Genomic DNA, 27,590 nt, shown 5'->3' with positions numbered 1-27,590 from the left:
CTTTATTTAAGAAGGAAACATGTCTAAAATATGGTAGAGGGTTGAGACAGCTTACAGTTATGGACACAATTGGTTAGACAGATTAATGTCAGCCTTTAAAGTTTATTTTTCTTTGTGCCACTAACTGTAAAACACTGATTTAACTTCATGCTTAAACTGATTGTGAAAACGGTTTGTCTCCACCACAAAGTGGATGTTACAAAACCGCAAATTAGACATAATGTTCTAATTTATCATGTAAATGTTTCAGTTCCAGCTTAAGCTAATAACATGAATGGTACAAGACATTGTTCATGAGGAGCCAACTCCAAGTTAGTTATTGTCATGATATTGGGATTATGTTGTGTATGTTCAGTTTCATTTTGGTGGAATCCTTCCTCATGTGTCTCATGTGACACATGACTTCCTGTCTTTGTGTTATTCCGCTCTGTGCATTAGGTTATGTTTTACCGTGTGCCATTCATTCCTCAATTCTGTGTTTCATGTTTTATTTTGTTACTCACCTCTTTTTTAATACTACGCTACCTCTTTGTATATTGTCCACCCGTGTGATTGTTGGCCCCGTCCTGATTAGTTTCACCTGTCCCTTGTTATACTCACCACTCTTGTGTTTGTTGTTTCCTACTGCAGTGGCTAATTTGCAACAATCCAATCGTTTAGCAGCCTCACCTTGACTATTGCAATGCCCTCTTAGCAGGTCTCCCAGCTTGTGCGGTGAAACCATAGACAGTATTTTACTGGACAAAGCCACCCTGCTGATGTCAAATGGAGAGCAGTGAAGACAGTTTTGGACCAATAAAATACTACTACAAGGCTACTTCCTGTTGGCACCAGTGTCTACTGCGCATGTCAAGCAGCATAACCGTGGTTTAATGATGTAGAACAACTGCAGAAACACCTTAAGTCTGGTAGCTGCATAGCTGCGCCAACAAAAAGTGTCATGGCTCAGTGCGTTTGTCTGACTCGGATCGTCACCGTTTAATCAGCGCACCTACGAGGCTCACCTGCTAAACAACAACGCAGCGACTCTGATTGCTCTGATAGTTTGTTTTGATTGCAGAGAGTTTATAATGTAAGCTATACGGTTACATCTCTAATGTGCGACGGGGTGTCACAGAGTTTTGACGTCATTTTTGGGCCTTCATGGATCCCTCCATGTACGCTTTGGTCGACTTCACTGTCCGATCCCTGGCTTACCCCCTTGGGTGAAACCCCTACACATGGTTCAGAGCGCGTCTGGTTTTTGATCAGCCCAAAAGGCCTGATGTCACTCCATTACTCAGCGACCTCCACTGGCTCCCCGTGGCCTCCAGAATCAGATTCAAGTCACTAATGCTTGCATACAGAGTAAGTACTGGGTCTGCACCCATCTACCTAAACTCCATAATATGTAATACATAAGTTCACTTCCTTCTCGGCCACTGCGCTCCTCCAATGAACGCCGCCTGGCTCTGCCATCCCTTCACACAAAGCAATCCCAGTCCCAGCTGTTCTCATCTGTGACCCCATGATGGTGGAAGGAGCTAACACACGCCATCAGAGCAGGGGCATCCCTGTCTAACTTCAAGAAGCTCTTGAAAACTCATCTCTTCCAAGAACACTTTCTCTTATAACACCTCTAACCCCTAACCTCTAAATGCACTTCCTGTGTTCTATCCTCTTACAATTCTCTTGTATTGATTGTACTTTGTTAATTCTTACATCTTTCCCGAGGTATTTACCCCATTGATGCCATTCGTGCTGTTAGCTCTTACTAGTATTTATTGCTGCTTTCACTGCATGGCTTTGTCGGTTGTAGATGCTGTCGTGCTGTATTGACAGGACTTACATTTGAGGAACAACGTACAAGCATCAGTAAAGTAAAATCTACAAGTAACCATAAATACTAGAACGATATTTTAGTGCATAGGGCATCAATGGGATAAATACCCAGGGGAAACAATAAGAGTTTGCAAATAGTGCAATCAAGATTACTACTACTAGAAGGGCATTGTAGGATTTTTCTTATGTTATGTACAGAGCAAAGCGGCACGACAGAGAGACAGCAGTAATGATGACGGTCACTACTATAACCATGGTATTACCCCCATGGCCTGGAGTGTAAATGCTCAAAATACAAAAGTTTAAGTTAAATTACAATTATTTATAGTGGAAGTCTACGTTTCACTTTTCAAAACTCTTCACACACTTGCAATTTGGCTTCTACACTAAATTATGGATCACTTTTTATTGCCTTTACACAAAATGTATTCAGTGACCATGTCTTTCAAAAGTAATAAAACTAATTTGTCACGTAAAGTCAAACACAACCAAAATTCTTTATTCACACATTTAGCATGTTTATCTTCTATTGTCAAAACTGTTATTTTTACGTTCAAAACATAATATTATTAAAAAGAATAAAAAACCTGATTATGAAACATTACATAAACTCCTAACTGGGACACTGAACTGCTATTTTTACACCTTGGTGACCAGGTGAGGAAAGGGGTCAGATAAGGAAGAATCTAGAATTGTATGGGACAATATGGCGTTTAACTATTCTGGGGGTGGTGTAACTTTTCCTTCCACTTTACTCTACATTTCTCAACCCAATACAGGAAATATTTTCCTCACGGAGGTGGAAAGTTTATGACCACCACCCACACGATCAGATGCCCCTCTGTATTGCAAGAGAGGACATAACATGTAATGTTAATGAAAATCTGTGGCCAAATGCACAACACCGGGTTGACTAGCACTGTTGTTATCGTTGGCTGGAGCTAGATTTGGGTCAAACTATCATCATAAATAGTCCACTTTACCAGTGGTTCATACCAAGCTCTAAATCAAACCAACCACTGGTTATGGGCATCGCGTTTCACTTGATGTTGTCCAATAACAATTCAGAATCTCTATACAAGACGCCGGAGTCTAAAAAACATATTGACTTGAAAGAGGCAGAGGAGAAAATGATGAAATCAGCTTGGGCAGTGCTGCAGGGCATCAAGGCCAACCTGAGGGGGCACAGTAGCCATGGCCCTCATGGCCTCTATGAAATTCCAGCCCTGATCTAAGCAACACATTACTTTAATCGCATACATGTATGTAATTACAGTCAGATCTACTCATGCTAATGATGGGGCAGTGATATTATAAGCCTGTTAACTTGCACATTCACACAGTCAGCAACTTTTTTGCCAGTTGTCCTTCCTGCATTTGGCAGCTGCAACTTTGCTCTTAGTCTGGATTATGTATTTCACTTCTTCATATTTGCCTAATGTTATAGTTTTCCCTTCATTTCAAAAATATGATACTCTTCTGCCAGTTGACTTGTCAGTGTTTGCGATTGGTCACATGCTGCAAACACTGCTCCTTTTATGCGAACAAGCTAATGGCTGAATTTTTTTTTATTATTTATTAAACCTTTATTTAACCAGGAGAGGCTCACTGAGATTGAAAATCTCTTTTCAAAGAGTGTCCAAGATAGGCAGCAGCAAGTTGCGATATAAGAGTTGCAAGAATACAATACCACAATACAGTTATAAAAAACAAGAACATAACTCACAATAATTCACAGCTGGAATTACAAACAATGACACAATGACTAATAACACTAGTCCTTTCAATTTAAGACTATTTTGAAGAGAGTTCCAAGCTGATGGGGCAGAGTATGTAAAAGCTCTTTTACCAAAATCCATTTAAACATTTGGGACAGTTAAAAAAATCAAGTCAACAAAGACAGTACTTTTTTTTTTTTACGATAGAAAAGCACAAATAAGAAGGTAGCAAACTCAGACTTGCCAAGCAAATAAAAGTATACCAATGACTCATTGGTATACTGATTGAAGGCCATCAAACCCGGCGTATATAAAGTGCAGTGGTGTGTAAGAGCTTGGTAGTTCAAGATAAATCTCAATGCTCCACGGTAAAGGGTGTCAATAGATCTCAGTGGGCAGAGGCATTCATATATAAAATATCACTAATCTAGTATTGGCAGAAAAGTTGTCGAAATAAGTTTCTGTCTGGCTTTAAAAGAGAAACAAGCCTTATTCCTAAAATAAAATCCCAACTTCAGCTTGAGTTTTTTGGCAAGTTGTAGTATCTGCAATTTAAAGGAGAGTCATTATTAATTGTAATTCCAAGATGTATATATCCGCATATATCTGCCTCAATCATACATGCCACATCACACAAATACATGGGAGATTTGGAGGTCTATTTTTAGCTTTGGAGAACATTAGTTTGGTGTTGTCTGCATTAAGAACAAGCTTCAACTGACATAATGTGTTGAACTGCAGTGAAAGCAGTTTGCAAATTGTGAAAGGCTTTTGCTAATGTGGAGTCACAGCTATAAATAACAGTGTCGTCTGCATAAAAGTGGCATTGGGCATTTTGTACAATTTATATAGATTTATATAAATAGTGAATAAAAGAGGGTCAAGCAAAGAGTCCTGGGGAACACCATTTGGGAAACCCTGGGTTGATTTACTGAGTTGATAACCAGTGCTTTGTGACCGCTCAGGTGTTAATTTGTTAATGTCTAATAACAGATGTGTGACTGAGTGCTGTAGACATAAAGCTGCAGCTAAAAAGTTCAAACATTTCTTTAGAAGATGTTTTTTAATAAATATTGTGACAGTTCTATCAACCGCCAACACCTAAAGTGTCAGTAATGGCTTTATTTTAAGTAAATCACAAACACATTTTCTTTAGATATATTTATTCTTTTCACAAATTATGCTAATTTCCAATCTGAGTGCACATATTTTGGTCAGTAGTATTCATTTGAGAAGAATTATTTAGTGATTTATATCTGTCCTTTCTCCACATGCTGCTGCTGTTGAGTCATCTGCCAAAGGGGGAGCTGGAGTTTGAGACTGCCTTTTATATTCCACCACAGGAAGTGGAAGGAACCAACTCCTGGCAGTGGGCAGAGGGACTCTGAACTACAAAATTCTTAACAACACAGCAGCATGTGGATATTTTGTTTGTTAGATTAATATTTTGTTTGTTTTAGTATTTTCTTATGGTTGGTTGTTGGGTTTATTTTGGGTCTTTTAAATTGTATTAAGTTAAGTTTTCTCCCCTTTGTGTTTGGTGCAGGCTAGCCTGTGTGTATATATACCCCTCCTTTTGTGTCATTCAGGAGGTCAGGTTTGTTATGTTCAGACTTATGTTGTGGTTTTGTTACGTTGACCTCAGTTTAGTTAAGACCCACTTTGAGTAATTCTGTTGATACCTTTTTTGTGTAATATGATTTGAAACCTTATTTGATTTGTTGGCTAAATAAAGCCTAAACTTTACAAAACCTTGACCTTGTGTCCCTGCTTTACTGCTTGGTCCCTGAGAAATATGGACAAAAACTTACTTGCATGCAATGTATTAATGCTGCTACGTTGGTACATTTTCAGGAGCTGTTTGTATGCTCACAAAGCAATCAGCATTTAACTTTCTTAAAATCGCATATATCTTAACTTCTAGCCCCAGGTTCATCTACTGGATTTGAATTTGTCTCTGAATAAGTACAGCAAACCTCTGGAACATGCTATTTGTTTTCAGAAAGACAGACTAAAGAAACATTCATTTTGTGCTGGGAAGGTAGTATAAAGTGGGTTTGTGAAAGCATTTTTTGTGCTGAAAAAAGCTGCTTACTGCTGCTGCAAATGTGAACCAAACACTAAATGCAAAGCTTTCTTTCCTAGCCCTCTGCTTTCTAATTTCTCCTTCTGGGTCAGAGGGATAATATCTTATCAGTGGAATAGAAAAAGAAACAATTATATGTATGTTTAATATATTGAGGGTGAGCTTGTACTTTTCTAGTAAGTGACAGCTATGTTAGTTAGCATCAGCATGCTAGCAAGCTGACATGGATAACTTGGTGCAGACATTCATTTTTCAAGAGCATGCAGTCTATTCATTCTCGCACAGCTGTGAGAGGGTGCATACAAGTACAAATCAAGCACAAATTGTAGATTGCAGCATTAATCAGAATTCTCCTAGCAACAAGGCAGTCTGCCACTTTGCTTGAGTAAAATCCCATGATGTCAACCGCCTATTCGTTTCTTTATTTAAACCACAGAGTAAGTGGAGCCCAAGAGTTGGCTTGAGGCTTATTTTGACTCCTTTGCACACTGCAGCAACTTCTACAAATCTTTACTGTTAGACTTTCAGGAGTGCACTGTATCACCTCCTCAGAGGAGAACTAGACTGGCCTTGGGCTAAGATCAATGTCAAATCCTTTCAGATGATGTGAAACCTCAGTGTAAGCTAAGGCAAGAGTCCTGGACTGCTATTAGCCCTGGGCTATGAACAAGGCCAAAGAGGTTAAAACTGCATTACGCCTGTGTAAACATAAGGTATCAAATAGCTACACAGGAAGTGGAGTATCTCACGCTATACACTAGGAACAAATTAATCAATGCTGAAGATGGACAAAACAACACCACTTTTTAGTCCAATTATGTTCCTAAGAATTAATTTAACGCTCTGAGCAGTGCAGTTGGACAGTAGATTAACAAATGAATACATTTATAAACAAATTATAGAAATAGAGAGAAAGAAAAGGGATGAGTAGCCAAAAAAAAAGAGATGACAAGGACAAGTGGTGGCTTGACAAGAATAGACAGTCGCCACTCAACCTCTGCTCCACTGTGAATATAGCAGGGGAGCAAAAAAAGTGTCCCTGCCCTGACCTGGGAGAGACTGACAGCATGTCATGTCTGAGAGAGAGAGACAGAGACAGAGAGGGAGTTTGTGTGTAAGTGTGACAGATAGAGTGACAGGGACAGGGAAGCAGCTGCGTCCCTAGTGATTGTGGTTTCTTGTCTGATTACATATTCAGGCCTGACATACACTGAAGGCTGAATAAGGATTTACTGGACTGGACAGGCATTACACGTTTGAAATGAACTGTTTAGTTCTGTGCTTAAGAGATGGCAAACCTGGGTCTTTATCAAATCATAAAATCCTGTAGTCTCCTATCAATAGAGCTGAACCTCTGTCAACTTTCCCCTTCCCTGTACTTAGTTCTGGCCCGGCCCGTGGCAAAGTTTTCGACACAGCGTGAATCAACTCCACCCAGTTGATGCGACACCAGTGTATGCCTTGATAATAACCAAGTGCACCCACCTCATGCTGTGAGTGGCTATGAGTTGCAGCCAGATTGTGACAGAGTAGTACGAATGCTGGTAGTTTTGCATGTGCAGAAAGTTTTGGACATGAGCAGAAAACCTGCTGAAACACAGAAGCTACTAAAGTCCAGGGGTTATAATTGGATTAAAATGATTTCATTTATCATCGATGTGAAAGGTGGTGCAAAGAACTACACAAAACCTGTTCACAGAGAGCTGTTATCTGTAGTTTTAAGCACATTAAAGGCCAAATAACCAACAAGTCAACAACGTGGGGGAAGGCGAAATGCTCCGCTGCTGAAACGCTTATGAGACGCTTCCAGTGTGTGTTGACGCCGGGCTGGGGACGGACTAAACCACGGCATAGCCATAATGCGACGCACACGCAGCCTGTGTGAGTCCAGAGTTTACAGCTTTATACTCTATTAATTGTTTATATGTAGAATTTTCACCTGTGGCATGAATTTTGATTTTCCCGTTATATAAATGAACACATTTCCACCATACCTGCGATGGACTGGCGACCTGTCCAGGTTGTACCCCGCCTTTCGCCCAATGTAAACTGGGATTGGCTCCAGCCCCCTGTACGCAGGATAAGCGGTTGACGATGGATGGATGGATGGATGGATTTCCACCATAAATTGATGCAGAAAAGGCAGAAATTGGCGCAGAAACTTTCACCATGCAGGCAATAACGTGTTTAATGCTCTCAACTTTAACATCAAAGGCCCCAGGACTTATCTTATTCAGGACACTACCCAGAGACTCCAAGAAGGCTGCCATTTCGGGCATGAGCACAAACAACAAATTCAAAGTTCATGTCATTAGAGCTGGATTCATCATTCCTTTGCTCATAAACAGCCCAGAAACAAATTCCTCTTCAAAACATTAGTGAAACAATGATTTAAAATAATTTTTTGATATGAGGACATTGTTAAAAGCAAAATGTCTGAGGAATACTAGCAAACTGACTGCTTAACTGAAGGACATTAAAGAAGCAGACAGGTGCTAATACAGTGGCAGGTTGCTGAAGACCTGAGGTGTGCATTTAAAGGTTAATGGTATGTTGTATATGTTAGGGTTTTAATGTTCACATTGATCTTATATATCCAGCAGCCATGCTCAAATGGTGTTGCTGCAAGTCCAAATGTCAGCAATAAAGCGAGTACATTTTTATCCAAATATCATAACTCATAGGTGTGATGGCCTCTGAAAGGCCCAGATTGTATAAAATTGTTTTTTCAGTGTGAATTGAGCACAGTGGACTCTTACAGGAATTGCTGTCCCTGATGCCTGAGGTCATTAATATCATTAACATTTAATTTGTTATATAACCATTAACATTTTGCAGCTATGGTACCTGCACCACCTTTAAATGACATTCAGTATAAGTCAGTGAGCCTCTAAGGCATTTATCAATACCTACTAACTGTGGATCACAGGCTCATCATGGTGGGTGGCTACAATAGCCAGGAATAAAAAGATGACAGCAGGTCCTACAACATTCCTAAATGAACCACATTAAAAATGACATCAGAATGATTTAACCACAGTTTAGACCAACAGAAACAAACTTCAGGTGTGATTATGCCTTTAAACATCTAGAAATAGTTAGTGAGTGAAATGAATTATACATGTAATAGGGACAGCTGCTGGTCTCTGCCTCTCCTCCTCTTTCCATCTCTCTATCTCTGCAGCCATCCTAAAACCCATCCATACCTCTAAATAAAGAGGTTAACATGACCGGGGCTGGCGTCTAAATGTGATTACAGAAGTGATTTTTTAGCCCATCCAACCACTAATGTGACAGGCAGCCATTTTCTGCTAGACACACACAGAGACACACACACACACACACACACACACACACACACACACACACACACACACCCTGTGCCCTCATGCAGACATACACACCGCATCCTGCGATGCACACAAAAACACACAAACACAGACGAACTCCCCAGACACTCATAAAATTAGATGGACAGAGATGAGAGGAGGGATCGGTAAAAGGTAGTGGTGGTGGTGGTGGTGGTGGTGGTGGTGGTACGGGAGGGAAGGGGAGGGTGGTCAGGGACAACTGGGGAGGGAGGAATTGGATTGTTATTGCTTCCTCTGGGTCTGTGCATGTGTGTGGGTGAGAGAGAAAGACAAAGTGAGAGAGAAAACAAGAGATATAGCCGATGGAAACGATGTGTAGAGATGAACATACAGTAAAGAGAGGGAATAGACAGAGACTTACATCTTCTCACATTCACTGTATGTCAGATGCCTACATGCATCTAAATTAATTGTCACCACCTTTCTAGAAATACATGTTTAGTTGAGACGCTCAGTCAATTGCCAGGAACTTTATCATAATAATAATAATAATACTATTATTATTATTATTATTATTATTATTATTATTATTATTATTATTATTAATAATAATAATAATAATGTTATTAAATGAAAGAAGAATTCCTGACATGTCATGGCAATGAGTGACATGTATTTTCTACATACATTCACTGCTCTGGATATATTTAGCACTTGAATTTGGCTTCTGCTTAGAAACATTTTCACAAACAGCAACACAACAACTCCTCCTTACTTGAACTACCGCACACATGTGCACACCTGCTAGATATGAAATGTGTAACATATATGTAAACGGTGCATGTATAAATTCAAAATAAATGACTTTCTAAAAGTCAAATAAAAACAAATGAATGCTTTACTAATACTAATCGAATAATATAGTGTTTAAAGGGGAACTATTATGCTTTTTCATATATAGTATTCATATTTGTATCTATAATGTTACATCTGATGTTCATGTTAAACATGACGAAAGATTCAAATTATGACATCAAAGTATTTAAAAGAAATCCCTGTGAGCAAAAACTTCAGATATCTCCCTGTTCTGAATGCTGGATGCCGGATTTCCAAATATGGTCATTTACTTCAGGCAGAGAATGCTGGCCACACCCACAATGTAACATGCAGCCCTATCCCTGCGGCAACCTGGTAAACACATAATACAATGCCCAATCAGAAGACAGTGGCCTTTGGAGGGGGGGGGGAGGTCTCAAAGAGACAGGAGCATCTACAGCTTGTTTCAGACAGATGCTGAAATGAAGGTCTGCATTAAGTGCTAGTAAAAGATAGAAAATAATATTTTTGAATTTTGAATCATGCAAAGCTGCCGTGCAGGAGTCACAGAACTACAATACAGGACTGGAAATAACTGCTGAAATCTTAATGATCGGGAAAGATCCACTCAAACCCAAGGACATTTATCTTTTTTTTTTGGAAACTTTATTTGTAAATTGTGTGCTTACATGTGATTTCAAAAGACAAATCTGACAAAAATTGTCAGTACCAAATTATATTGTCCTTTCCTTTGAATGGTGCCCTTCCAGTGGAGAAAACACGATGCAGTGCCATATAGGCTGTCGTTTCACCATAACTGCATCACAACATTCTACCTGCTGGTGCCCCACTGCGTGCAGCTGGTAACTTTTTATTTTTTTTTCTTTGCCCCTTAGACCACTGAGTGATGCCATAAACTACAGTCCATTGTGCTCCGATTTCTGTGCTTTAAATACACTGTGAGAGGTTTTGTATTTTGTACGGCATCATGATAAAGGCTTCACGGTGTTTCTCTAAATAGCAATTGAGCACATATCATGATGCCAACAGAGACACAAGCAAAACACAGCTGACCAGAAAGCGCTGAAATCAGCTGTGAGAGGAAAGAAAGAAAGAGGGACAGACTGAGCCAGAGCAAGCAGAATGTGTTCTCTCTCTCTCCTCCCCTCTCTTTCCCCTCCCAGACAAATGTGACACTCGGGACTCCCCCTTTTTTTAGCTCTCCCTTGATGGATATCACATACACACACACACACACACACCCTCTCTCACTGATGTATTGCCAGAGGATGGGGGTGTGTGTGGGTTGAGGGTTAACGATTACGGGAATTGTCATTTGCCGATCATTCGTCTGCATTTGTAAACCATCAACGTCAAGTGCTTACACACACACACACACACATACATGCACAACTACACACACACACACAGATGTTGCTATGAGGGGGTTTGAGGTTATAAGTGTGTGTGTGTGTTTCTGGCATTTTCCGTCATCTAATTTCCAAAATTCACATTAAGAACCTCAGATCATGTATCATTGTGTGTGTGTGTGTGTGTGTGTGTGTGTGTGTGTGTGTGTGTGTGCAGAGACACTTCCACTCTGTCTTGACGCTGATGGGTTGTAAATTCAGATAGATTATTATAATAGAGAGAAAGAAAGAAGGAAGTTTTACCATTTGTATTTATAGTGACCTTTAACACCAGTGTTGTGGGAGCAATCTCCCTGCCGTGTAAACCACACACCTGTGCATAATGCACGATGTTCAGATTTAAGTCCCAGGAAGTAAGATTGATTTGAATGATAACTTTAAATAACTGATAGCTTTTTTGGAAAGTAAACCATAAAGATTTTGGTTTCAAGTAGAAACCATGTAAGTAAGGCATCTGCGCAATCACTCTTACTGTTGTAAGACTGCCTAAAAAAATTAAGAAAAATAAATACATGATGTGCCCCCTAGTTTTACCACTAATATAAACCACAGACTTAGGATGCTTGCGTAAGCATCCTCTGAATTAATATGTTTTGATACTTCAGTTTATGACAGTTGACTTTAGTTTAGTCATATTGAACCAACTGTGTTCCCCACATCTGTATGCATACAATTTCAAACTTAAAATTTTCTTATATGGCCCATTTAGTAAATGCTCTGTATTTGTATAGTGCCATTCTAGTCTTTTCGACCACTCAAAACAGTTTTTACACTTTTTTCTACATCCGCATTCACTCACACACACAGAACAGCCACCACAGACAATTCAGGGTTCAGTATCTTGCCCAAGGACACTTCGACATACAGCCTAGAGGATCCAGGGATTGAACCACCAACCTTCCGATTAACAGGCAACCGCCGCTACCTCCTGAGCCACAGCCGCCCAGAATGTATCTAGTATGTTTCTCTAAAGCCTGTCTCCCAGAAATTATGTTTATATGCATCTAACAGCAAATACATTTTGTAAGAAAAGTAATGTCACCCAGAATATGTTTTTTTTGTCAACATAAAGAAACGACTATGTTTGTAAAGCAAAAGTTGTTTGTTTTCCTGCAAAGTCCACTCTTGCAATACAATGTCCTCACATGATGACTGATTGTGTTAAGGCCTTTAAAGCTCTTGGTTATAGTTAGCGAAAGACTGTTGTCTTGATTTAATACTGAAAAAGTCAAAAGTAGCTTCAGAAACGAGACATATATGTCACTTAATATTTTTCAAAATCCCCATTGTTTCCCTAACCCTAAACCAAAGTGTTACCTAAAGCTTGGTCTCCGTTGTTTGATTACTACACTTTCTACTTATATGTGGTACAAAAACGCTTTGTACCACTCCACCTTTACTGAAAAAACAACAACATTAACAGAACAAATTAAATGGAGAAAAAGTAGTAAAATTAGTATACGTAAGTATACATTTGTATGGGGCAGGGATTTCTCTAGGAACTTCTGCTAAACTTACAGGGAAATAACTAAAACCAACAACCCACACGCCATAAGCTATTTATTAATAATAATACACATAGTGATAAAAATGACAAAAGTCGGTTTATTTTCACATGTGATCGTTTTTAAATCTGCAATGCAGCATTGAGTCCATTCACATTATTCCAAAATAATTTAGAGTCACGTTACAACAAATAAGCTGTTGAACCGCATTTTAAGAAGGTGAGAATTTCTAATAATGCACAACTACACATTTCTTGTTTTGCAGTTTTGGCCAGTTTATATTCTCTTCACTCCATTACAAAAGTCTCAGTTTGTATTTTAGTCTCTCAGACTCCTGTCTCAAATTTTATTTCCTTCTTAACAGGTTTACTCCAAGTAAAATAATATTTCCAGTGCAACAATAATCAGGGATTTCCCATTCAATCCAAATATTTATTTTCTAATAACTTTTTTTAAGGTACAGGTTTATTTATTTGTCATTGAAAAAGAATTTGTAGTCCCTTCAAGCTACACTAAATGTCTATTAAAAAAAACAATATATGAATTTGCGTCTGGGAGAATGTAAACAGCAGCAACAAGATGATAATTCACGATGAAAAGTCTGACATTTGGTTATGATATTTTTTTAATTCCCTGATAAACTTATTCACTCTTCTACCTCAACAATGATTCATTTATGAAGTTAATTTCCAACTAACAAAGCAGGCTGAATTTAAAACACGTATATTTCCTGAGCAGGTGATACGATAGCTGCATTGTTACATGATGAAAAGGAAAACCAAAGAACTGTGGTTAAATTTCTGAAAATTAGACTCCTGAATAGACTATAATGAAAGATAGGCGGATAAATGCTGACATATGTGGAGGCAGAGAAGAGTGTGCATGCACACACACACACAGACAGACAGACTGTGTAAAGAGGGCAAATGACTCAGCGAGATCCATCTGTCGTACATGACTGGTAAACACCAGGCAATATGGGCTACAGAACATGTGTGTGTGTGGAGAGCGGAGTGTGTCAGTATCGCTTGGTGTTGAGCTTATAAGCTCATCCCCCTATTTTATCTGACATACTCAGTAAAATCCTGTTCTATTAAACTCAAGCTCAAAATATATTGAATCTATTGATACTAAAATCACAAAGCCTGTGGTTTCATGAACATTGCCATTTGTTGAGAAAAAAAGAGAGTGAATATTAATCAACTGCATTATTAACTAATAACATTTAAATCATGATGAGATGAGCTCAGTAACATCCATCCTTCACTATCATGACCAGAGAAGATTTAGACATGTAAGAAACACAGTTTTGCGTAAATGATGCAATAGTTTGATGCTTTAGCATAAATCCTGGACTGTTCCCGTCAGAGACCAAATAAATTAGAAACTCTCACATCTCCAAAAAGCTTCCCGGACATATTCTAGGAATTTACATTTTTTCAGATGACAGCTTGCAGATGAAGTTTTGAATAGGTCACTTTTCATGTTGTCTGTCACTTTAAGCATTAGGAGCACACAAAGAATACTAAAACTGGAGTTGGTAGGTCCAGTCAATGTTAATACAACTTACAAATAGTGGCTGAATTTGACAGTGAAGAATTCCATCATACTGCTTAGATACTGTATATCAACAGGAATCCAAACAGTGTTAAAGCTACTGCGGCTTCTGCAGTGTGGTGTGGGCTGCTTATATGAAGTGAGTATCATGCAAAAATGCAAGAAATATAGCAGAATTACAACTTCAACTCATCTCTTCAATAATTTACTGTGTCATGACTTGACATGATGCTGATGTTAAAGGATTGGGTGGCATTTATATTTTAACTTGTTAAAAGGTGCCGTAATTTCCTGAAACAGCTGGACACTGTAGTTTTAAGCAGATGTTACTTAAACGGAGTAAACAGCAATTAGTTGGGGACTAATTTCAACAGCAGCTTAATACACTTTTGGTGCTCTAGTGGGTATTTCTGGCAGCAGGACGGTGGGTGTGGGATTGAGTCACAATAAAATACAGTGTGTCATTAAAGAACATGTCATTCAGTGCAACAGTGTGGCTCACTGATGTGTTTTTGGAGCTCTATGGCTCAGAGAAATAAGCTATATCAGACCTTGGACATATGCACAATACTTATTAGTAAGAGCAGCTAATTGTTGCTTTGAGTCTTTTGATGCATTTTTTGTGTAGCTCACGCTACATTCAAGTCGTAATTGTCATAGATGATATGATTATTGTCTTTATTACCTGCTGACACACTTCACTTTGTCTGACTTCTTATGCAGTATTTTCATTTTAATACTAAAAATAAATATTGTTATCATGTGGCCGCAAAATGAACTGTCAAAATATGCAATTTCATATTACAAACACTTGGTTTGATTATGTTTTCAAAATAAGGCACTTAATCTGTTGTCCAAAGTTGAGTTAATGCACTGTAGGTTATTAGACATAACATTAAATCTTTACCTTTTGAATGGGTGATGTTTCTTTCTAAAAAACTATTAGCCTTTACATTAGTATTATACATTTTTCTTCCTTTTCTTAAGAGGATACACAACATCTTTAAAAATCTTCACCACTACTGCTCCTAAAAGTTACACTCTATCTGACTCATTGTTTTTTGTCCATATGAAGGCATTTTGCTCAGATCTGCATTTCTAAGTGTGATGTGTCATTGATCAAGGGAGGAGTAATATCATGCTTGATTTATTTCATAGACATCTGGTTGGAATGTATTCATTTATCACTGCGATCGCTTCCCAATCACTCTTTCACAGCTGAGCTCAAAAGCACAAATACAGACACACAGCATACATATGTATGTGAAAACACTCCCCATACACACATCGACAGACGTACCTGGTAATTTATTTCTTGTATGTGGAGAAATATTTGCATGTCCATAAAAGTGCAGGTGTGTTTGAGAAACAGTCTTACATCAAGCTCGATGTGGGAAATCTCAGTTTTGCTCAGCAATATGTAAATGCGCAGCTCAGTGGAATGTTTAAATTTACTCCCCAGTTAGGGGTGCATCCTTTCACAACATATTGATCCCATTAGGAAAGCAGTGTTTATTTTTACATTGCCAGTTTTTGTACATTTATCCTCCTCTTTGACTGAAATAGACTTTTAATTGATATTGTGTAATGTTCTGTATGCTTTGCTGTGGTAATGTTGCAGAGGCCAAAATGAAGCAGAGCTACTTTGTATAAAAGGTATGCATTAACACCACTTTTTCACTTAATACCACCCCCCTTTCACCATCACAAAGTGGCAAAGGGAATCCACTATAGCTGTCCTAAATGCGTAGGGCTGCAATACACAGCAGAACATGACAAATACCTGGAATAAGCTAAAGCCTTAAGGCAAGAATTTGTGGTTGCTTACTGTATATGTATATACAGCATATGTAGCTGGACACTGGCTAATGTACATTTTATTACACTATGCATGAAGTCATCCCTTGTCCTCTATTAAAGCCACATCATGTGGATGGGTTTGTAAGTCTTGAGACAAAGGCCATAGAAAGTAATGATTCACATTGCTTCTCTACTAAGTACTCTTATGTGCTCTATGTAGCAGAAGCGAGTTACAAACTCAATTATATTGTGACATATAATTCTACCTACCTACCTACTAAGTACTCTTGAGTGTTCTGTGAAATTTTTAGCCTATATTCCTATCTTTGGTGAAAGCTCAACAAGGTTTTTTTTGTCTGATGTTCTGCCTTCCCGTATTGGAATTTTTGCCATCTCTTCCAATTCTAATCTGCTCTGTCACTTCCACTTGATGTGAACATAATAATAACAATAAATATAATACATTAGATTTTTATAGCACTTTTCTAGGTACTCAGGGGGTAAGATGAAAGTAATTGGTTAAAAAAGAAAAGGTTGGAAGAGAGGGGAAGGAAGTTCACTGGGGAATGCAGTCTTGAAAAGGTAGATTTTGAAAGATGACATGGAGTTAGTCTGTCTGGTGTGGTTAGGGAGGGCGTTCCAGAGGGAGGGTGTAGCAATGGAAAAGGGCCTGTCAACCCAGGTCCGGCGCTTTGTCCTGATGATTTTTAGTGTTGTTACGTCAGCGGACCTGAGGCGATGTGTGGAGGTGGAGGAGGTCAGAGAGGTAGGGAGAGGCCAGGTTGTGTTTAAAGTTTAAAGTGGATCCTGTATTTAACTTGGAGCCAGTGGAGGTTACGAAGGATGGGGGTGATAAGATCTGTGCGACGGGATGCGGGCAGTGGAGTTGTGGACGTATTGAAGTTTATCGAGGATTTTGTTGTGCCAAAACCATAGAGGATGCTGTATTTCTGCAGAGGTAAAGGTCAAGGAGGGCCGGAGGCGGGTGATGTTCTTGAGGTGGATGAAGGCACCTTGTCGACATGGAGCAAGAAAGAGAGGGCGGGGTCAAAGATGATTCCAAAGTTGCAGACCTAGGCGACGGCGGGTGACAATTGCGCTGTCGATGTTGAGAGAAAAGGTCTGGGTGGTGTGGGTATGGGTGTTAGGGCCAATGATGAGGATTTCAGATTTTTTGCAGTTGCGTTTGTGGAAGTTCTGTTGCATCCAAGACTTTAAGTCAGCGAGACAGGTGGTGGGGGTAGTATGTAGTGCAGACATTAAAACATATAACATAAACGTAAAACATATAACAATTTATGATGGGAATAAATAGTGAGTTACAAGGTCATAAAATATCTAAATTTCATATATATTTACCACAACTGATAAACAACAAGGATTGTCCGAGTAATCATTCATAACATCTACAGCCAGTGTGTACAGCCTCCATGTCATTTAAAAGTACTTGAAAAGCAACCAGTGAAACTGGCTCCTGAAGATTAAGGACATTTTGCAGCTGATTCTAAGTGCAGGGGGCTGCATACTTAAACACCCCTTTTCCCAAATCAGTCCGGACTTGAAGGACAGACAGTAGTAATAAGTCCTCAGAACGAAGACAATATCTTCCTGGAAGCAGACCAAGAATAGCCTTGTAAATAAGAATGTGCCAATGATTAAGTCTACGGGTGGACAACGCAGACCAACCAACCCGCTCATACAAGGAGCAATGATGAGTAAGGGCTCTAAAGTTTGTGATGAACCTCAGAGCTCTGTGGTAAACAGTATCCAACATTTTCAAGCTTTGAAAGGATGCATGCTGTTGTGGTGACAGCCCGGCTGTTGGTGAGTGTCCTGTTTCTCCTTTCCTCCCTCCCATTCTGGTTTCTCCTTTGCCTCTCTCCCTTTGTGTGCTCCCACTCTCCGCTCCGGAGCCCGGCTGGTTACCCACACCTGCTCCTCGTTAACCTCTATCCCTGGCCGCCGCACCTGCCAGTTATCAACCTCATCACGACCAGTACTTCTACCCCGGCTTTCCACTCCATCCTCACTCGATCGTCGCAGCTCCAGACTTGGTGTCACAGCTTCGTTCCAGCATTTTATGAATCTCCTTTTTTTGTCTTACCTCCTCGTCACCTGCTAACCCTGTCTGTCTGTTTCCTCCCGCCAGGTTCACTCACCTCTGCCTCCCCATTCGGCCAGCCGGGCTTGCTCGCCAGCCTCCTCCTCTCGCCGCCTCCATGACGCCCTCCGGTCCTCCGGTTGTCGTCATTCAAAACAATTTTTAAATCAAACAAGGTGCGTTGTACAGTATCAAAAGCAAGTTGTAGCTGACAAAGAGCCTGGTTTGGTGTAGATGCAGAGCACTATATCACAGTATCATCAGCATAGAAATTAAAATTTGCGTTGGATACATTTTGATCAAGAATGTTGATATATAATAAATAGGAGGGGTCCCAGCACTGACCCCTGGGGCACACCCTTGAATACATTAAGAGGGCTGGAAGTGAGACCATCTACCTGCACACACTGAGATCTACCTGATAGATAGTTTCCAAACCAGCAGACTGTTTGTTCTGACAATCCGAAACTGAAAAGTCTTTGTTTCAATATTGCGTGATCCACAGTATCAAAAGCCTTAGACAGATCAATGAAGAGAGCTGCACAATGTTGTTTTTTAGCTAAAGAGTCAATGAAATCATTTACTACTTTTAGGGCTGCTGTAGTTGTACTGTGTTTTTTACGAAAGCCTGTCTGAGAATTAGACAATATATTGTTAGTAGTTAGAAACTCTTTCAATTGTTCATTCACCAGAGTTTCCATAACCTTAGCCAGGATGGACAATTTTGAGATGGGTCTTTAATTGTTTAAATCTGTCAGGTCTCCCCCTTTTAACAGAGGAAGAACAAATGCAGATTTCTGTCTAAGTGGAATTTCATTTGTGTCCACAGAGAGATTAAAAAGACATGTCAAAGGGGGTGCAATAAAATCAGATGCAAATTTTAGAAAATAAGGCATCAAGTTGTCAGGACCAGCCGATTTTCTAATGTCTAAAAGTCTGAGGGCTTTATGCTTAAGAGGCAAAAAATTAACAGCCAAGCATTTCAGTCTTATCATATATTTTATGTGAGTTCTTCAGAATGCATGGTGGCAGCTCAATTTAGTTCAGTTTTATTTCCAGCAAAGGATTTAATCGTCTTCCAAATTTTGAAGGGGTTGTTTAGATTGCTTGAAGTTTCTATAAGAAAGTGGTCTGCTTTGGCTTTTCTCATAGTGATTTTGCACAAATTGCGCAGTCTCCTGAAGAGCTGCCAGTCAGAATCCAGGCCTGTTTTCCTGGCTTTTGCCCAGGCCTTATTGCGCTCGTGAAGAGAGTTGGCTAACTCTGAAGTGAACCATGCATTGTTTCGGCCTTTTACTCTATACTTTCTGAGGGAAGCATGCATCAACAATTTCTTTAAAACATCATAAAAAAATTTCCAAGCATTTTCAACATCAGACATAAGATACATTTTATCCCAATCAAAGTAAAACAGGTCATGAAAAAACCCTTGTTCCGTAAAATGATTCATGTCACGCTTAATAATGATGTGTGGCTTGGTTTTTGGGAATTTTTGTATTTCTGACTGTGGCAACAACACAGTGGTCACTAATGTCGTTTGAAAATACAGAAGCTGCTGAGCATTTATAAGGAACGTTGGTTAGGGTAAGGATCAATTAGAGATGATTTATCTAGACATTTCAGATTAGGTCTAGTGGGACTATCGACGAGCTGGAAGAAATTTAGCGAGTCACAGTAAGCTTTACAATCATCAGGTACTGGTTGTAACCAGTTCCAATTTAGATCTCTCATGACTACAATTTCATTCAAATTCAGTCCTGATAAAAGCTGCATTAAAGAGGGCAGAGCATCACTAACAGCTGAAGGTGTCCTATAGCATCCAACAACAGTAATGTGGATAGCTTAATCACTGATTGACATGAAGTTAGTCATTATTCAATCAAGAAACTTAACAAAATTGACCCTCAAGTTACAGATAGATGCCCAATATGTCATCACAGTCCATCCACCTTAGAACATTTATTTAGGCCAAGCGATTCTCATAATAGATTTTGGGTTATTACGTACAGACGTGGGAAGCCTTATGTACTATATGGTTACACAGTATATTATTATTTTCTTCAGAAAAGGCAGATAAACCTCATTTATTGAAACTCAGGGTAAAAGAAATACTGTAAATATTACCCTTACAAAATGGTACGACAGAAGGGTTTTGTTGTTGTTTAAAGTAAATTGCAAATTAGCCCTCATGCGCCAGTGCTCAACATGAAGAAGATGGCAAGACCTCCCGAGGTCAAATACTGGCCATAAATATTTTTTCTTCTTAGAAGCTCCAAGACGTTCTTTGTTATAGTTGCTGCTCTAGATTTGTTGTCAGATGTTTGTTAAAATCATTGAGAGTGGGGTTCTTAACATTTGGGTGCACAAACAGCTTAAATATTTATTATATTGTTACTTACATCACTTTGACACTGTCAGTAAATAGGAATGCATTACAATCTGTTCTGCAAAAAATAGGTTAAGGGGTGATTTGAGAGCCTTAGATGATTCAAAGCGAGAGAAGTCATCTCATCCACCGCCAATGTGTAGCACCCACCCGGGTGATGCACGGCAACCATTTGCATCAGAACACTCACCACATATCATCTTGAGATGGAGAGGGAGGGAAGCACAGAACTAATTAATACAGGGATGCTTCATTTTAAAGTGTTGTAAATTGCCACCAATGACTGAGGTTTAAAAATTGAAGAGGATATGTGATGCACCACTCTATTGCACCCCCACCTTGTGATTTAGTTTAGTATTATCTCTTAAGAAATCTCTAATACACTTTTAACACCACTAAAAGCACATTTGTCTTCACAGCATGTGTCTGAGCTGAACTATATTTCCTCCCTGACTTCCTCCCTTTGTGGATGAATAAAAATAGAATTTATCGGAGGCCAAAAAATATCACTTCCGCCCTGCTCGCCTCCAGCTTTTAACACTCTACTTTACCATGACCTGAGTGTGCATGAATGATGAGGTCAAGTCGAGAACATTTTATACAGATGTTAATATTTAAACAATTATTTTTTTTTCTAACCGAAACCATGAATTAAACACTCTCTTTATGACTCACACCTTGCTCTCTCTCTCCATCTACATTGCTGTGTCACAGTCTTGTCTTTCTCTTATCTCACTCTGTCCATCCATCCCTCACTCGTACACCCCCTCTGCCTACTTATTTTCCTACATGTATCTCTCAACGTCTCTTTCTGCCTCTATCCCTCCCTCTATCTCTCCATCCCCCTCTTTTTTTCTCTGGTTTAATAATTGATGTGAGACGTTCTGTCTCCCTTCAGCTGTCTGGGGAGGTTTAAGAGACATGACTCGGCTATGGAGGGCACTTTGTGCAACCCCTGACACGCACACACATAAACATACACACACACTGACACGTACACACTCACATTTTACTGCAGAGTTCAAGCAAGGGTCATTTCTGTTGCATTAATGTTGCAGAAGAGAAAGTGCTTGGTGTGCGTGTGTGTTAAGCATTTATTCGGATCCCCATAAGTTGACACCAAATAAGGTATGTGTGTGTGTGAATCACTGTCAGGGTTAAAATGTCCCTTCCTTTGAACAAACAGCAGGGTTACCGGTTCTATTTTCTTGCATGTTTCACATCCATCAAACTGTGGAATTCTGTGATGGATTTAGACTTGATTTATTTTCTTCTTAATGAAGTCAGATTTTGGCATGCTGTAGGTGACACATATGCTCTTTGTCTGTTTTACACACGGTAGCAGGGAAGCTGCAGAGCCGCAGTCTTTCTTCACTAGTCACTGTAACTTTACATTTCCAGCTAAACTGAGGCTTATTGTTGACCATTTTCTCTCTACTCGTCTTCCATTCACTGGTCTTGTGCAGAGTTTTGCGTGCACGGCGTTCGGCCGACAACTACAAAAACAATATAATATTCTTTGTGTGGTTCATCATTGGTGATAAATGATCCGAACGTCACACGAGGTGCAGACAACTCGGCACAAAACCACTACACACATACACGCTACGCCCACACATGGTTAGGGTTACAATTTAGGATTTATTCACGCACTTTAAAAACATTTAGTATACCTTTTCTTTCTTTTTACATGTTTATTTACATCATTATGTGTTGAAATTTATGTTGTAATAGGCAGTATATTAACTTAATTAATTTGGTGAAAACTGGCAGTCCTATGTGAAATCAGACGTTGAACACCCTCATATTGCCAAAATGGCATGATCCTAGTTTCACTGCGAAGCTCAGACTGTGAGATTCACAGTCGATTCTGGCTCCGCCCATTGAAGCGCTATTGTCAGACTGTATACAAAGGTGACCCAAATCTGTTTTAGTTTTTTTTTGCTCATTCAGTTGCGATCAAAATTATTAAACCCACAGATTTGTTGTACAAATTGACAGACTTTTCTGCTGTTTGCAATGAACAAATCCAACAAAAGCCAACACCATGCTTAACTGTGAGCGATTATCTCTTTCTTTTTGGACCATTTGACTTAGCCATGTTGCTAACACGAAGTCAAATGTGACACTCAACAAACCCCTAGCTAGTTCAGGTATTTCATATGTTCCAGCTCACAACAGATGCAACTAATGAGGCCCCTGGTTAGTTGTTTCAGGTATTGTGACCTGTTTTGCATATTTGTGATGTGAGGGTTTCTATTCAAGGGGTTCAATAATTTGGAGACTGGAGAAGCATTTCTGGCGCTGTACAGCGTGTCTAAGTGGCAATGGCCAGGGGGGGCCACGGCCACCCTAAGAAAATGGGTGTATATCTATTTAAGCTCCATGATGTCTGTAATCTTGTTGACTAGACTTTTTCCCAGTAAATGTTTTGTTCCTCCCCGTCAATACACTCCTACAAATAAAAGCTTTATTTGTCTTTTTAAGGAAAAGGTCAACTGGCCTATTTAAAGAATAATTAATTGCCTAATTCATAGAGATAATACACTAAACAGGATTTTTATGGAATGTTAATTGAACTGGTTTTAATCTACGGACATTAGACAACTAGTAGGCCTAACATTAACTGTAAAATAAGAAACCAAAGGAATTCAGTCTGTGATTCCTTAACTCATATTTTTAGGTAGTATTCAACTAGTCTATATAGTGCATAATAGAATTTATGGCTTTTGGTTTAGTGTGCCACCCCAGGATTTTATTCTGGGGGCGCCACTGCTAATCGGTACAGCGGTACAGAACCCTGACAGAGTTTTGACATCTCTCAATTTACAACAGCGTCGTTTTGGTATGGAGCTCTTTTTTGTTTAGTTTCTCTCATCAAAATGAAGGAGAGAAGACGTGCTGCTTTGGAACAGACGGTCTTTATCGTCGTCGACTGGCACAGACCTCCAATATATCAAACAGTGATCAATATGAAGAGAAAGAGCCCACTTACCTTGTAGGATGTAGAAGTTGTTGGCTTGTAAAGAATGGGAGTGCTTTTGGTCACAGGAATGTTGATTAATATTCACTGTTTTTATCAATATTTCAATGTTTTGGCAGCTTTTTGTTATTTGGAACGTGGTTGTATAAACAGAAATAGTGTTTTGAAGAAAACTCCTAATAAAAGTGAATATAAACAGTAAATATGGACAAAACATGGACATTCGCCTGCTATATATATATATATATATATATATATATATATATATATATATATATATATATATATATATATATAAAAAATTGTGTAATAACTGTATATTTGTTTGGTTTCATCACATTTGCAGTTACAGTTAATAAAATAGTTATAATAATAATGAGTTGGATGATGGTTTCGATGGTGATATAGCTGTTAAAATATAGATTTTATACCAGGTGAGGATGAAAATATAATATTTTCCTTTATTGCATCTCCATTTACTCTTTATTAGAAAAATACATGCGAGGCCCTAAACAAAACCATACTGTTTATCATGCTTTAGTTTCTACTCCTGGATATTGTATTGCAAAAATGGATATTGTGGGAAAACAAATGAAACATGTTGTCGGTGAGCGTTTTAAAGATACATTTTGTGAATTAGCAGTATCATTAATTAGCCATGGTTCCTCATTATCTTGATAAAACTGTAATTTAGGTGGCATTGAGTCTCTCGCAAGACTTATCTGCAGTTGCAAATTAGTAGTATATAAACATTATATCTAGGTTTCCTCACTATGCTCCAGTTTCTTCCCGGTCCAAACACCTGCAGCTAAGGTGAACTGACACCTTCAAATTGCCCGTAGCTGTAGAGTGAATGGTTATCTGTCTATATGTCATATGTTTACTGAAATATGACTTTATACACAGCTTCCCCATGCATCCTGTCAAGCGTGCAAGTAGGCCATGCTTTGGTATTAACACCCGCCTCCAGTTGTAAGTAACATGAATCCAAGCTGACTACAGCCTCTGTTTTTGTGTAGGGACACATAAAAGTATTACTTTCATCGCTCATTCTCAAAAAGGAGAGTGTTTTACACTAAAAACAGCTAAAAGCAGCAAAGGCTGTTTATTACCAATTGCGACTCACTACTGTCAAGTCTTTAACTCATGAAGACAGCATGACACTGGTTAAAATCAGCTGTAAGCTTTTACAGTCTGATGACTTTTTTGTTAAATATTTTGAAGTACGATAAGTCTGATCCCACAGTACTACTATAATAGAATAATTTCTCTCCCTGGGTCCTTGAGCCAAACTGTGTGCCATCTCCTCTGAGAATGTGTGCACACTGTTAGCAAACAATTCATTTGTACATACTCGTGCCCTTATCCCTACGGAAGCTGCCATTACTCTCTGACGCTGTAGTGGGTGCTCTGAAGTGGCTACCCTTTGTATTGCTGTGGATTTGAACTACATTATTAAATCGTTCACAAAGGCTGCATGGCACCATAGTACAGCATGTGTGTTGTTATTTTCTTCTACTTCTGTCTTCACTCTTCTCGTCTTAGTCGGTAGCTGGAAGGTTTTTGAAGGAAGTAGAAAAGGAAGTGAATTACTCAGGGGTACCACAGACCAGTGATCCCATCATCATCCAAGAAGCTGTTGGTGCAACAACAGACTGTTGCTGCACCAGACGGTTGCTGCACCAACTCTTCCACTCGAAAAATTTTGAGAGTAAGAATGTACTGTACATGAACCATAGCCTCCTCATTAATTTTTCTATGAGACCCCTCTGCTGATGCAATGGGCTCTGGTAAAATGCCCAGGGTGTGCAGACATAAAGGTAGAACCGGGCTCAGCTGTTGCCACAAAACAAAAAAATAAAGTATAAACTAAGTGTCACTGTGATAACAGTTTTGAAGTGTTATTAGTCACAGAAAATCACTTTTAGGCAGAGCAAGGCTATAAAGGATCTATAAAAAAGAGAAAAAACAAAGATTGGCAGTTCAATCCCCTGCTTCCCCCAGCCAGCATGTCAAAGGGTCCTTAGGCAAGATCCTTATTAACCGCTGGGTTTATTGTCTGTTTCTTCATTCAGACCCACATTTACTTCTGCATCAGATTAAAAGAACCATTCTGAAGCAGAACAGCTACAACAGCTACAGCACAACCCAGCCCACAACCGCCTGCCATAAAGGCCTGTACCCCTGTATGGCGCGGAAAACAGTACCGAGGTGATTTACAGCGGTTCCAACCAGGACTGTGGAGACGGTGAAGACACAGCTAGTTCAGGTGGGGACAGGAGAGGAGCGAGCTTGTAGCAAGTTAATTTGTCTATCATGCTTATAAGTCAGCTGCATGCCCTTTGTTAAAGGCTCATTATTACGGTGTTATTGTTCTGTATTGCAGCACAGTGTTCATAATGTTGCTTACTACATTGTTTCTCAAACCATTTTCTGATGCCCCCAAAGTATTTATTTAATATTTATTTTATACTTTAGTGTGAGGCTTCCTTAATCCTTTTTATTTCTTAAACTTAGGATAATGATCAATGCAATTAAATAAGCACACTTCAAAAACTTCACAAAACAATCCCACACATCTGTTTAGTTCCAGTTACATAAAAATTACAATTAAAATATTTTGCTATACATTTGAATGAAATCGACACGGCAGAAGAATGCAGATTAAAAAAGTAAACAGGCTGATGATTTTATTTATTTTTTGCATCTCATCTATATTTCAGTCCTCTCTTCTCTGTCTCTCCCATCTTAATTGAAAGGCCATGGCAGGGGACCTGAGCAGCAAATAGCCTGATCAATACAATGCCTGATGTGTAAATTGATCGTGTTTGTGTGTATGATGGAAATTGTTCTTGCGTGCAAGTGTTTGAGTGACAGACTTTCCCTGTATGTGTGAGTATGCGTGAGTATGTGTGAGTGTGTGTATGTGTGTGTGTGTATCCGTGCTCCCACTTATTAAGGTGTTCAATCAGTCTAATTCATTCTCGCCCAGAGACTGCCGTGTGGTTGCAGGACGATTCATTTACTCTGCAGGCTCAAATCAAAACTATTCCCAGCATTCCCTGCTGTAATAATCACTGCATATGAAATTAGAAGATCCATAATGCCAAACTGCTTTACACTAAGGGCCAAGCAGTCGCGTGCAGAAGTCTTTATGAATCTTTATCATTTAAATTCATCGTGGACATCACATTAGGGAGAATCAATCTTATCTTCATTATGAGTATTTTAAGAAAAAGAAGAATACTCTCATTGATTCCTTTAAATCAATACATACAGTACTGAGAATAAAATCAAGATAAAGATCCAACTTAAAAGATAATTTCAGTATTTTTAAACCTGGGCCATATTTTCACATATTTTGGTGTTGAAATGACTAGAAGGTGTAAAGGTTTAAACATACTGAAATTATCCTATAAAGCAGAGGTCACTAATAGGCGGACCGCGGTCCGGATCCGGACCCAGCGGCCGTCCTCTCCGGACCGCCGACCTCCAGCCCATTTATTATTGAGACTTACCACCTCGTGACGGAGCGTTTCTATTTTAACCCGCGCAGCTTTTCTAGTATTTACTGTACTGGTTTAGAGGACCAGGAAACTCACAGACCAATCGCATGTGCTCCAATCGTCTCATGTGACGCTGCTCAGCCAATCAAATCTGTGCATACCGATGCTTGCGAGTCGAGTCCGCGAGATTCACCAGAGACGTTTTGGAAACACACCCGAATTGAGGAGACGAAAGATAAAAGAGATTTCACATGACTTTTAATCAAGAATGTACAGATTTTTACATGTACATTCCTCCCACGGGCAGTTCAAAACCAGAATATCTCATAGATCTCCAATATGCTAGCTGGAGCACACGTTTCTCACTGAACAACAGAAAGTAGGAAAGTGGTAGCTCTGTAAGAGGAAATGAAAGAGAAGAGGAGGCATTACAGCTGTTCATTTGTGTGTTTATTATAAAAATTGGTTAAGACTACACTTCATCACTTCAAGCTACACTTTTTATTACATTTTTTCTAAAAATTAGGCACTTTAGTTTACTTAAATTTAGAATTTATTATTTGAATAGTT

The 27,590-nt window shown here is 39.2% G+C and overlaps 1 protein-coding gene and 1 long non-coding RNA gene across 9 annotated transcripts in view; one reads left to right on the top strand and one right to left on the bottom strand.

The window, feature by feature from the left end:
- tenm3 (teneurin transmembrane protein 3) overlaps positions 1 to 27,590 on the bottom strand; it is an 818,277-nt gene that overhangs the window by 494,688 nt on the left and 295,999 nt on the right. The window lies entirely within an intron of this gene.
- LOC123969357 lies at positions 18,083 to 25,979 on the top strand. Its single transcript, XR_006824718.1, has 3 exons — positions 18,083 to 18,098; positions 18,194 to 18,321; positions 25,590 to 25,979. It is a non-coding gene; the product is annotated as an uncharacterized LOC123969357 (long non-coding RNA).

This window comes from Micropterus dolomieu, linkage group LG04, assembly GCF_021292245.1.
Source record: "Micropterus dolomieu isolate WLL.071019.BEF.003 ecotype Adirondacks linkage group LG04, ASM2129224v1, whole genome shotgun sequence".
NCBI classification, from domain to species: domain Eukaryota; kingdom Metazoa; phylum Chordata; class Actinopteri; order Centrarchiformes; family Centrarchidae; genus Micropterus; species Micropterus dolomieu.
The sequence above is the reverse complement of the archived record's forward strand: the minus strand, read 5'-3'. Positions and strand labels throughout refer to the sequence as shown.